The sequence below is a fragment of the Rhinoraja longicauda genome, chromosome 15 (assembly GCF_053455715.1).
Source record: "Rhinoraja longicauda isolate Sanriku21f chromosome 15, sRhiLon1.1, whole genome shotgun sequence".
Lineage (NCBI taxonomy): Eukaryota > Metazoa > Chordata > Chondrichthyes > Rajiformes > Arhynchobatidae > Rhinoraja > Rhinoraja longicauda.
In genome coordinates this window covers 8,931,139-8,943,676 of record NC_135967.1, presented here as the reverse complement: position 1 = coordinate 8,943,676, position 12,538 = coordinate 8,931,139, and the positions used below count along the sequence as shown (strand labels likewise).

Genomic DNA, 12,538 nt, shown 5'->3' with positions numbered 1-12,538 from the left:
TCTCACAGAAACACACACTCTCACACACAGACACTGACAGACACACACACCCTCTCTCACTGCCCTGATTAATCTACCAACCTACTGGCTTCATCACTGACAGTGGTAACCCTGGCCCTGCCCTATCATATTCCCTCTGTGCGATCCACTCCTTTCCCACCCTCCCTGCAATGTAAAACAAACTTATTTCGTTCATTCCTAATTCTGATATCTATATACTAAAACTCTCGTTTGTTTGTTTATTTGTGATCGAACTACAGCCAAAACGGTACATGATAGCGTGACAATTTTAGGCCCATCTTACTCACCGTCATCGCTTTAATGGTAAAGCAAGTAGTTTTATTGAAATCGGTGTTATATTTTTAAAGTTATTCACATTTTAAAGTTTAAATCTATCTCATAGGGAGGGAGGGAGAGGGAGGTGGGGGGGAGGGAGGGGGGTGGAGGGTGGATAAGGGGGGTTGAGGGGGATGGAGAGAGGGGGAAGGGGAAGTGGGGAGGGGAGGGGAGGGGAGGGAGGGAGGAGGGGGGTTGGAGAGGGTGCTGCACCAATGCAGGAGAGGTTTGGGCCCAACGGGTCCACTTGGTCTAGTAAAGTCTAAAACCGGAAACATTAACTCTCTTCCTCCTTCCACAGATTCTGCCCAATCAACTAAATGTTTGAGTTTAGGCAGATACTATAACAGCATTTCAAAGATACTTGGAATGTACATGGATAGGAAAGACTTAGAGGGATATGAACCCAATGCAGGCAACTGGGACTAGCTGAGATGAGTTGGGCCAAAGAGTCTGTTTCCATGCTTTGACTCTGTGACTCCCCCTTAGTATTTCTCCTTTTCTCCATGTATACATTCAATATAAATGTAGCACAATGTACACACACAAAACCACTTTGATAAAGGCAACCAGTTCCGTTCACACCTTGTCTTTTACAGAATGGCAAATTTTATTGGTTCTATGATGTTTTCTCAAACCGATCCTTGACCTATGACCGGCAACTGTTTAATCAGACGACCAGCTCTTGTGTTGCCTGAGTCATGTCCCCACCGCACACACTGTTCCCCATCATTACCCGCACCACCACTTCTCCCCTTCCTCAAGGGTCCTCTCGTTAATAGGCACGAAATGCTGGAGTAATTCAGCGGGACAGGCAGCGACCTCTGGAGAGAAGAAATGGGTGACGTTTCAGGTCGAGACCCTTCGTCACCCATTCCTTCCCTCCAGAGTGGCAGCCTGTCCCGCTGAGTTACTCCAGCATTTTGTGTCTACCTTTGATTTAAACCACCATCTTCAGTTCTTTCCTACACGCCCTCTCGTTAATCTTTCTTTTTGCCCAACTAATTCCCAGTGCTATGCTGTGTGTCCGTAACTCAAAATGTTTTCGACCTTCTTCGTTTCCCAGTCTTCGTATCTGTGAAATCATGCTGCCTACGTGGAACAACGAAACGATTGCCGTACCGTGGCCCGAGTTGCCAATTGTGCAGAAGCCTCTTTAGCTGATTCATTGTCTGATTAGCAGTCCTTGTCCTCCATTTGAATATTTTTTCCTTCTTTTTTTACTCTACTGGCCAGCCCTGGGACACAAACCCCCGACTTATTGACACCCACGTATTCCCATAATATTATCTGAACTACAGAAGGCGTAGCTGATGGGGAGGCTGCTCTGTGTACAGTCCTGTAATAGCTGTAGTTTTGTCCTGTAAACCATTACAGATGATTGAAAACATTGCCTTCAGCCGCTGGCAAGAGCACTATCTGTGGCCACCGTTTAGTTTAGTTTAGTTTGGCATCGGAGATACAGCATGGAAACAGATCCTGCAGCCCACCGAGTCCACGCCGACCACCATCACCCGAATACTAGTTCTACGTTTCCCAGCCTCACATTCTACACATTAGGGGTAATTTACAAAAGCCAATTAATCTACAAACTGGCACGTCCTTGGAATGTGGGAGGAAACCGGAGCACCCGGAATAAACATAAGCAGTCAGAGGGAGAACGTGCAAACTCCGTACAGACAGCGCTCGTAGTCAGGATCGAACTTGGGTCCCTGTGGCTGTAAGGTAGCAACTCTACCGCTGCACCACTGTGTCCCTCCGCCTTACCTACTTCACCTCAGTCTGTGTGTAAAATCGCAGAATATTTTTGACACCGGTAGTCATTCAGCCCATCGTGACTGTACCTATTAATAAAGGTTCAGCATTAGTTCTGTAGCCACTGCGGGTCATGGCTGTTACAGCAAATATCCAACAATTGTTTGAATGTGAATGGGGTGGATTGCTCTGCGATGTTTTTAACTGGATCCCGTCCACCACGTCTTGAGGCTTCAGCACAGCTGGTGGAGCTGGTGGAGCTGGTGGAGCTGGTGGAGCTGGTGGAGCTGGTGGAGCTGGTGGAGCTGCTGCCTCACAGTGTCAGAGACTCGGCCTCAATCCTGACCTCAGATGCTGTCTGTGGAGAATTCGCACGTTCTCTCTGTGACCGACTGGGTTTCCTCCAGTTTCCTCCCCCGTCCCAAAGTCGAGCAGGTCTGCAGGTCAATTGGCTTCTGTAAATCGCCCCGGGAGCGTAGGTAGTGGATGCAAAAGTTGGATGACATAGACCTAGTGTGAACGGCTGATTGATGGTCGGCATGGACTCGTTGGGCCGAAGTTTCCATGCTGTATCTTTCAGTCAATCAATCATTTTTCTCCCTAATACTGTTCTCCACCTTCTGTGCACCTGATCACATCACCTCTACTTCCCGCTCCTGTGCTCTCACTTCCCTCGGCACCCAGCGAGAGCAAATGTTCTGACTTAAAGTGAGTGACTTAGAGGCTAAGAGTTACTTAGATATTAAAGTCTTCATCCATCAAGACAAACAAGCAGTGTCTTCGAGCCGCTCTTGGTAGAATCAACCAAACATAAAGTATCTCAACTTTTTATACTAATATCAAAGATAACAGCAGATGATCCAATACTGCAGTATTTCAATAACTACAATGATATTGCTTGTTTTAATATTTTGACTCTCTCTCACTCTGTCTCTTTCTCTCCTTCTCCCTCCCTCTCTCTCTCTCTCTCTCTCTCACCAACTCACTGTCTCCCTCCTTTTCCCTCCCACACTCTCCCTCTCTCTCTCTCCCATTCAGCCTCTCGCTCTCTCTTGCTCTCTCTTCCACCCTGCCCATCAAGGATATTCCCTGTGTCCTATCCATTCCTTCCCTCCCCCCCCCCCCCCCACCTTCCTGCAATGTGAACCTAACTTGCTTTCTTCATTCCTGATTCTGATATAAAATCTATAAACCTGAAAAATTAACCCTTTTCTCTTTCCACAGAATCTGCACAACCTGCTGTTTCCAGCATTTTATGTCTTTATTTTTGGCTTCCAGCATTTGCAGCTTTTTGATTTTCGATTAATTTAACCTACATTTTTAACCTGACTTCATTACTGCTTTGGTTTCAACCAAATAATGCCTATTTATACCTTTTCTAGTGCTCAAGTGGCTGCATAGTCGAATTAGTGTACAGCTAATAAATTGATATTATACACCTGGTGAATTATCAATGTAAAATACAACTCCTACATTACAAGGGAGAGGAAATATGTTGCAGTATTAAAAACTGAGACTGTAATAGATGGCGTACTAAATTAATAAAATGATACTACAGGGTAAAATGTTCCTACTGTTAGAGATAGAATGTGTCAAGATGAGTAAATTATTTGATACAGCAGATAAAAGGATAAACTCCGAAGGGAAAATCCAGAACAAATTGACAAAATGTGAAAATACAGCTTGGTTTTGGCAACAGTAATGTCAAGAAAAATCTCCTCCCCAACATGCATGCATGCACACACACGCACACAAGTATGCACGCACACACACACATGCACACACACACCCCCGCACATACACACACCCATCCACACACGCACACGCACATACATGCACACGATTTCTCACCCAATGTTGAATTGGTACTTTATTATCACATGTGACATACCACAGTAAAATTGTTTGTTTTGCATCGCATACACAGCGTATGCAAAGAGTCGCCATGTGTAGGACACCTACAAGGTTACAAAGTGTTCAATGTAGTCCCCAATGGTCCCTTTTCATTCTTTGCAACCATCCTTCATCCTCAACATTGATGGTCTCCCAGTATCCACCTCACCTCACATCCGGAATCTTGGAATCATCCTTGATCAAACCCTCTCCTTCGACAAACACATCAAACACATCACAAAGACAGCCTTCTTCCACCTCAAAAACATTGCCCGTCTCCGTCCATCCCTCTCCTCCACAGCTGCAGAAACCCTCATCCACGCCTTCATCACCTCCCGTCTGGACTACTGCAACAGCCTCCTCTATGGCGCACCCTCAAAAATCATCAATAAACTTCAATACATTCAAAACTCCGCTGCCCGTCTACTCACACACACCTCGATCCGTGACCATATCACCCCCGTCCTTTATAAACTCCACTGGCTCCCCATCCCCCAGAGAATCCAGTACAAAATCCTCCTCATAACCTACAAAGCCCTCCATAACCTGGCCCCATCCTACCTGACCGACCTCCTCCACAGGCACACTCCCACCTGCACCCTCCGCTCTGCCGCTGCCAATCTCCTATCCCCCCACATCCGGACTAAACTCAGATCCTGGGGGGACAGGGCTTTCTCCATCGCTGCTCCCACCCTATGGAACTCACTACCTCAAACCGTTAGAGACTCCCCCACACTCACCACATTCAAAACATCGCTGAAGTCTCACCTGTTCAGTACTGCCTTCAACCACTGAAGGTCACCTCACCTACTGTTCATTTATTTATTTACTTATTTATCTATTTATTAATTTCCCTATGTTCTCAAAATCTCTGTAAAGCGTCTTTGAGTATATGAAAAGCGCTATATAAATAAAATGTATTATTATTATTATTATTATCCCCCCCCCTCCCCCCGCCCCCCACACGCACACACACACTGGGTCCCTCTTTGTTCTTGGCAACCACCCTCCGCGCCGGGTGCCTTTGTATTCTTCTCTCACTGTTAACTGAATGAATAGGGTCACTGTATTACATGAAAATCACCAGCGGAGCACTCCCAGTTATGAAAAGTCTGTAGTATTGAGATTAAAGGAATCAACAGGATTTTCATAGAAAAATTATGAAAAGAAATGACTTTGAGACCTTAACTTTTAGTTTAGTTTAGTTTATTTTAGTTTAGTTTAGTGATACAGCACAGAAATAGGCCCTTCGGCCCGCCGAGTCCACGCCAACCAGCGATCCCTGCACATTAACACTATCCTACACACACGAGGGACAATTTACATTTTTTTACCAAGCCAATTAACCTACAAACCTGCACGTCTTTGGAGTGTGGGAGGAAACCAGAGCTCCTGTAGAAAACCCACGTGGACACAGGGAGAACGTACACACTCCGTACAGACAGCAACCGTGGTCAGGATGGAACCCGGGTCTCTGACGCTGTAAGGCAGCAACTCTACCGCTGTGACACCATGCAGCCAACTACTTTGTTGAAACCCTGGTTGGGAATTTTAAGTCTTTTTAAGAACAATAAGCTGCTACCTCCTATCTTGACTTCCTGGGGAGAACAAATACATTTCCTGCATAAGTATTATTCCACTTCCAGAGGAATTATTACTAATTCACATTTCCAGAGTTTATTGTAGTCAAGGAAAATCCCAGAGGAAGATTGTGAGACATATATTACAGAGCCAGTCACCGTGTCTTCTGACCTCGGCTGTTTGCTGGAGAAAGTGAGGGTGAAGTTAAATAAATGTTTTTTTACCCTCAGTTCCAACAAGAGCAGGTGAGAGTTGTGACTAAACTCTGCCAGGCAATGCCACTTTGCCAGGGTGCCAACCATCTCACTCCCAAATACGGGACAAGGTGATGTCGCCACACAGCCAGCGGCCACGTGTTCCCGCTCCACCAATGGCGGCCGCCCGGGCCGGGAGGCGGGTTGCTATGCAACCTCCGTCAGGCGGCGCCGGCCTGTCCGGACCTACACTGTCCGGGCCTACACTGTCCGGGCCTACACTGTCCGGAAGGTAGACACAGATTTTAACCAGCATCTGCAGTTTTTTTCCATCTACACTGTCCGGGCCTACACTATCCAGACCTAGAGTGTCCGGGCCTACAGTGTCCGAGCCTACAGTGTCCCCCGGGTCTAAACCGGGACAAAGGCGGTCCCGTACGGGACAAATCAATATAGCCCAAAATACGGGATGCCCTGGCTAATACGGGACAGTTGGCAACCCTACACTTCGCCCACATGAGCCAGAGAGCCGATCATGGTGCCTCTTCAAACATTACCAGAGCGTATGGTCACGGACTCTGTGATTTATCAGTCATTTTACTTCAGCTAAAGACTCACCTCTTGCATTCTCTCCCTTGTTAACTAGGAAGTATCTTTACACCGTCTTTTACGTTGTTTATTTTTTTCCTGCCAAGTGTTATTCTCCAACTCACAGAACAAGTAAAGGGGAAATAATGAATAGTTAGAGATTGATTCTCACAACCTCAGGACATCCTGAAGTAATTTCCAGCCAATTAATTATTTTTGCAGTCACTGTGTGAGGTAGATAGGGAGGAAATGTCAAATACTAGAGGGCACAGGTTTAATACATGGTAGGAATGCAAGTAGATGGAATGGTAAAGGAGGCTTTTAATGCACTTGCTTTTATCAGTTGACACATCGAGTGCAAGAGTCAGGAGGTCACGTGGGTTAACTAAGTTATAAAACTTTAATTAGGTTTGGTCACCTCACAACAGGAAGGATGTAGAGGCTCTGGAGATAGTGCAAAAGAGGTTTATTAGGAAGCTCCCAAAAAGCTGGAGTAACTCAGCGGGTCAGGCAGCATCTCTGGAGAAAAGGAATAGGTGACGTTTCGGGTCAAGACCCTTCTTCAGACCAGAATGCAGCCTGGACTAGAAGGTAATAGCTATAAGGAGAGGTTGGACAGACTTGGAATATCGGCAACTGAGGGGAGACCTGGTTTAAAAATATATAATCATGAGAGGCAGAGATAATAGACAATCAGAATATTTTTCTCATGGAGGAAATGTCAAAGTCAGGAGGGCATAGCTTTAAGGTGAAAGGGGCGAAGTTTAAATGAAATGTGCGGGACAAGTTTTTACACAGAGAGTGGTGGGTGTTTGGAACTTTCTGCTAAGATAGACACGAAATGCTACTCAGTGGGACAGGCAACATCTCTGGTTAGAACGAATGGGTGACGTTTCGGGTCGAGACCCTTCTTCAGACTGAAGAAAAAACATCCCCCATTCCTTCTGTCCAGAGACGCTGCCTGTCCCGCTGAGTTATTCCAGCATTTTGTGTCCAGCTTTGGTGTAAACCAGTATCTGCAGTTGCTTTCTGCACAGACTAAGTGTGGTGTTGGAAGCGGGTGCGATAGTGGTATTTAAGAGTCTTTTAGACAAGCACATAAATATGCCGGGAATGGGGGGATATGGATTACGTGCAGGCTGAGGAGATTAGTGTAATTTGGTATCATGTTTGGCTCAGACGTTCTGCTCTGAAGGGCTTGTTCCTGTGCTGAACTGTTCTACTGAGAAATGTTGGATTCTCCAATTTAGGACAACTACAATACCTTCCCCAATCCCTTCTTCCCCTGTCCCCCACTCCCTCTCCCCCACGCTCCACCTGGACCTGCATCTATTTCTCCCCTCCCCCTCCACCTGCATTCCTTCCTCTAACCTCACAATTAGTACCGACATGGTGGGGTCCAGGGCTTGTCCCTTTTCTATGTTCTATGTTCCAGGTATGTCACACAAGCGGGCAGCTAAGGGCGGCACAATGGCGTCGCGGTAGAGTTGCAGCCTCACAGCGCCAGAGGTTCGATCCTGACCACGGGTGCTGTCTGTACAGAGTTTGTAAGTTCTTCCCGTGACCACGTGGGTTTTCTCCAGGTGCTCCGGTTTCCCACACTCCATAGGCGTAAAAATCAATAAAGATTTGTAAATGTCCCTGGTGTGTAGGATAGTGCTAGTGTACAGGGATCGCTGGTCGGCACAGACTAGGTGGGCTTGAATCTCTAAAATAAAATAAACGGAACTAAACTAAACTAAATTATATTAAATTAAACAAGCCCAGACCTCTTACAATAGTGACTAGAACTGAGAGCTGGAAGTTGTATACAAAATCATATCATATCATATATCATATATATACAGCCGGAAACAGGCCTTTTCGGCCCTCCAAGTCCGTGCCGCCCAGCGATCCCCGTACATTAACACTATCCTACACCCACTAGGGACAATTTTTACATTTACCCAGCCAATTAACCTACATACCTGTACGTCTTTGGAGTGTGGGAGGAAACCGAAGATCTCGGAGAAAACCCACGCAGGTCACGGGGAGAACGTACAAACTCCTTACAGTGCAGCACCCGTAGTCAGGATCGAACCTGAGTCTCCGGCGCTGCATTCGCTGTAAAGCAGCAACTCTACCGCTGCGCTACCGTGCCGCCTGAGATTGTGAGATTCGATTATCAAAAGCAGATTGAGGGCAAGGATAGCAGAGGGTTGGGTGAAGATTTCTATAGTAGGAGTGTGTGGATCGGCAACAGCTAACATTAGCCAGCTTTAGCGGTGTGTGCAATGTACAGTGTGAATCCCAATCGTGATGAAGTAAGGATTTCAGTTTCTTGAGGCCTCAGGCAATGGGAAATGCTGAGAAGACAAACAGAACATAAAACATAGAACAGTACAGCACAGGGACAGGCCCTTCAGCCCACAATGTCTGTGTTAAACATGATGTCAAGTTAAACTACTCTCATCTGCCAGCTAATGACCCATACCCCTCAATGTCTATCTCATTGGAGAACCTCGGACTATCTTTAATCGGACTTTACTAGGCTTTATCTTGCACTAAACATTATTGCTGTCATCCTGCATCTGTACACTGTGGACGGTTTGATTGTAGTCACATATTGGCTTTCCGCTGATTAGATTGCACGCATCAAAAAGGCCTTAAACTGTACCTCGGTACACATGACAATTAACTAAACTAAACTAAACTAAGAAACTCTGCTTCCACCAACACCCCTGGCAGCATGTCCCAGGCACCCACCATCCTCTGTGAAAATAAACGTGTTCTGCACATCTCCTTTAAACTTTGCTCTTCTCACCTTAAAATGATGTCCTCTAGTCTTTCATGTTTCCAACCCTAAGTGTAAACAAGAAGAAGGTAGGGACATACCCATGTTGAACTCAGAGGCCATGGTGCAAAGCTGATTCTAGAGTTCCAATGGCTAACATTAGAGGGGCAAGACTTAAACATCCGTTGCAGTGGCTCTGATAGAAGTCTCACCACCATTTCCCTCTCTCGTCCATGCAGGGGTGGTCAATAGATGCCAGTCTTCCCAACTACTTACATGCTGTGATTAAATCCCAGAGAGAAGCAATGGAAGAAGCTAGTGGATGAAACAGTGCAAGGGAGTTTGAACAGCGAGGAAGTTTCCATCTGAGTAGGAAGGAACTGCAGATGCTGGTTCACACCAAAAGATAGACACCAAATGCTGGAGTAACTTTGTATCCAATCGTTATCACCTTAAGAACCATTGTGGGCTCCACCTTTCCGGTATCATCATTGTTGGCTTTGATTAGTTCTTTTCATACCGTTGGTTCATTTGGTCTTTGTACCTTTTCATGCCTCTAGTTTCCCTCTCAAATGAATGAAAGATAGGAAAAGAACAAATCAAAGCCAACAATGACGATCAAGGTAAGGTGGAGCCCACAATGGTCCATTGTTGGCTGTGGAGGTGATAATAGGTGTATAATAACATTGAAACTAAGCAGGACGACAGTGAAACTAGTAGGACGACTAGGGTGCGGGGGGGGGGGGGGGGAGGAGAGAGAGAGGGAATGCAAGGGTTACATGAAATTGATAATGTCTCTTTCCACTGACTCTCAGACTGAAGAAGGGTCTCGACCTGAAACGTCACCTATTTCTTTTCGCCAGAATGCTGCCTGACCCATTGAGTTACTCCTACATTTTGTGTCTATCTTCAGTTTCAATCTGAGTTCTGCTCCCTTGGAAACTCCAACTTTCTGACCCCCAGCTGCCGAAGTTCAAAACATCTGGAACATCTGGAGAGGCTGCCTGTGTTTCCTGGCTCTCGACTTTGCCACGGAAAACAGAGGATGTCACCTGTGACTTCCTCAATTACCACAGAGAGGAAGTGATAGGCCGTGGATGTAGGGTCACGGCTTCTTACAGCAGTCTCTATTCCAGCTACTACAGCAAGTGTGTAGTGGGAGAGTCTAGGACCAGAGACCATAGTCTCAGAACAAAAGGATGTACCTTTAGAAAGGAGAAGAGGAGGAATTTCTTTACTCAGAGGGTGGTGAATCTGTGGAATTCTGTGGAGGCCATCATTAGATATTTTTAAGGCAGAGGTTGACAGATTCTTGATTAGAAACATAGAAAATAGGTGAAGGAGGAGGCCATTTGGCCCTTCAAGCCAGCACCGCCATACATTGTGATCATGGCTGATCATCCACAATCAGTAACCCGTGCCTGCCTTCCCCCCATATCCCTTGATTCCACTAGCCCCTAGAGCTCTATCTAACTCTCTTTTAAATTCATCCAGCGAATTGGCCTCTACTGCCTTCTGTGGCAGAGAATTCCACAAATTCACAACTCTCTGGGTGAAAAAGTTCTTTCTCATCTCAGTTTTAAATGGTCTCCCCTTTACTCTTAGACTGTGGCCCCTGGTTCTGGACTCCCCCAACATTGGGATTTTTTTTCCTGTATCTAGCTTGCCAGTCCTTTTATAATTTTATATGTTTCTATAAAATCCCCTCCCATCCTTCTAAATTCCAGTGAATACAAGCCCAGTCTTTCCAATCTTTCCTCAGATGACAGCCCCGCCATCCCGGGGATTATCCTCGTGAACCTATGGTGTAACTGCCTCAATAGCAAGGATGTCCTTCCTCATATTAGGAGACCAAAACTGCACAGGGGTACGGGTGTCAGGGGTTATGGGGAGAAGGCAGGAGAATGGGGTTGAGAGAGAAAGATAAATCAGCCATGATTGAATGGTGGAGTAGGCTTGATGGGCCAAATGTCCTAATTCTGCTCTTATAACTTATGAACTCATGAACTTATGAAGTTGGAAATTAAATTTACTGAAAGATTTTAGAAGCACTCACAGATTGTCAGAGTGGTTCAAAATACTTTGAACCCTGTGTGAATAGCGTAAATAAATATTGGAACAGGACAATCTGCATAGCAAATATTAGATAACTCAGCAAAGCGCAGAGGAGAAATTCAATTAACTGCTGCACCTGATATGCTGCACCTGATTTGTAAACACACCAACATTTAAAATTGGTGTTGTGTTTGATCTCTCTGATTTATCTTTCAAAAGTAATGAGCTGGTGTGTCTTTCCGTACATTTATTTTCTCTAAACATAATGAAACTGTGCTGGGGTCCCATGGGATTAGAGTCTTTTTTGAAGCTTCACGAGACTTGAATAATGGAGCAGGGCGGAAATACAATATTGCCATTTGATTTTCTTTGCTGAAGGTCCCCCACTGGTGGAGCACGTGAGTGATCAGGATACAAAGAATGAGAGGGGGTTTTTGTTCTGTCAACCTTCGTATGCACCAGATCTCACCAATATAAGTGGGTTTAAATCCAGCACTGACATTTCGAAACAAACTTACTTTGACACAAAGTGCTGGAGGAACTCAGCGGGTCAGGCAGCATCTCTGGAGAACGTGGATAGGTGACATCCTATCCATTTGTGTAAACCAGCATCTGCAGTTCTGTATTTCGATTGTTGCTTTTAAATCCAGTTGTTGATGGAATGGCAGCTTGGGAGCCAACAGACTGTGGAAAGTGGTGGAAGACGACAACCGTGAGGGGAGGGGAAGAGCAATGGAGGACCCGGCATGGGGGGGAGAACATTGGACACAAAAGGGGGGTTGGGGGAGAAACAAAGGATAATGGGGACCCAGCGCAGGGGGACCGATGGAGGGGTGAGGGGGGGAGAACAAAAGGAGGACCCGGCGTGGGGGTGGGGGTGGGAGAACAATGGACACAAGGAGGGGGGTGGGGGGAGAAACAAAGGACAATGGGGACCCAGCGTGGAGGAACCGATGGGGGGGGGGGGAGAGAGAGAGGGGGGAGAACAAAAGGAAGAGCCGGCGTGCTTTGTAACTTTGTCAGTGCCGAATGTGGCCGCTGTTTGTATACATTGGGTATGCAAGCACAGAATGTCACTGTGCCTTGTCACATGTGATAATAAAGTATTTTATTCCATTCCATTCCAAAGTGCTCTTCATGCCTTCATTAGAACGTAGAACATAGAACAGTAGAGCACAGGAACAGGCCTGTCAGCCCACGATGTCTGTGCTGAACATGATGTCAAGATAAACCAATCTCTGCCTACATGTGATCCATATCCCTCCATTCCCTGCATATCCATGTGCCTATCTAAAGGCCTCTTAAACACCACTGTCTGCATTAACCATCAGTCCTGGCATCATGCTCCAGGCTCCCACCATTC

General features: G+C 46.1%; 1 protein-coding gene across 1 annotated transcript in view; it reads right to left on the bottom strand.

The window, feature by feature from the left end:
• Window positions 1–12,538, bottom strand: part of LOC144600341 (mastermind-like protein 2) — a 444,980-nt gene that overhangs the window by 361,730 nt on the left and 70,712 nt on the right. The window lies entirely within an intron of this gene.